Source organism: Belonocnema kinseyi, chromosome 10, assembly GCF_010883055.1.
Source record: "Belonocnema kinseyi isolate 2016_QV_RU_SX_M_011 chromosome 10, B_treatae_v1, whole genome shotgun sequence".
NCBI classification, from domain to species: domain Eukaryota; kingdom Metazoa; phylum Arthropoda; class Insecta; order Hymenoptera; family Cynipidae; genus Belonocnema; species Belonocnema kinseyi.
The window spans coordinates 90,502,727-90,503,891 of NC_046666.1; the positions used below are offsets into that span (position 1 = coordinate 90,502,727).

Here is a 1,165-nt window from a genome sequence, read left to right on the forward strand (position 1 = left end):
TCAAAATTCGGAAATATCGTTCTAGTGCTTATCATCCGCAATCTCTAGGTGCATTAGAAAGGAGTCACCACACGTTTGTGGAATACTTACGCAATTACAGTGGGCGGAGTAACTGGGACCAATGGCTTTCGTTTGCCATTTTTTCCTTTAATACTTCTGTTCACGAGTCCACTGGCATGACTCCTCACGAAGTTGTTTTTGGGCGGAGGGCAAGATTTCCTTCCGAATTCGGAGACGAGAAGATACCTATGACATACGTACAATTAGTTGACGAAGTTTTAAATCGAATTGTAGAAACAGAATCACTTGCTACGGCTCGATTGGAAGATGCAAAAAGACGTTGCAAAAAATATTATGACCAAAAGATCAATGAACAAAAGTTTGAGAAAAATCAATACGTTTATGTGCTAGTTAATATGAGGGAGGACAAATTTGACGACTATTATTTAGGTCCATTCAAAATCGTAAAAGTTATTGATGACCTTAATGTAGAGTTGCAAATCACACCAAAACGAACTTCTATTGTTCATGTAAATAGAATAAAACATGCATTTTTGAGATACGTATAAAATTCTATTTGAAAATATATTTTGCAATTTATTTTTCACAATTTTTGAAAAAAATGTATGAAAAAGGACCCATCTGTAAAATTCTTTCTAAATCAACGCAAAAGTTGAATATGATATAAAAACCTGTAATTTATTGAGAATGTAGTCAATCATTAGATTATCATTGTTAAGTTTCAAATTTTGAAATGGTAGAATCGCAAAATTTGAAATTTCTGTGTTACACTTATCCGGGATTTCAAATATAGATATTTACTAAGAGATGTAAAATTCTTGAAAGGAAAAAGAAACTAGATCAGTACAAGGAAAGTCAAGGACACGCAAGTTTATGGGACAAGTTCGCACGTGCGACGTGTGAAGAAAGGAGGGAATTAGGATCATTAGAAAAAGAACGCTATATGTATAGATAGCAGCTTAAAAGTGAATTGAAATTATTAATTTCAATTCAAATTAGGTAAAGGATAGAACCGTAATAAAATAATCCAAATTAAAGCCGCATGGATAGATTATTAAAAAAAAACTATGTTACACAAAGAGACCAAAATTTTTAAATTTTAACAATTTATAAATTCTGGGAAATTAATTGAAAATTAATCATT

General features: G+C 31.8%; 1 long non-coding RNA gene across 1 annotated transcript in view; it reads right to left on the reverse strand.

The window, feature by feature from the left end:
- Positions 1–109: 109 nt before the first annotated feature.
- Positions 110–1,165, reverse strand: part of LOC117181882 — a 2,011-nt gene continuing 955 nt past the window's right edge. The window contains exon 3 of the long non-coding RNA XR_004468197.1: positions 110–246. This is a non-coding gene — a long non-coding RNA (uncharacterized LOC117181882). The remainder of the gene's footprint in view (positions 247–1,165) is intronic.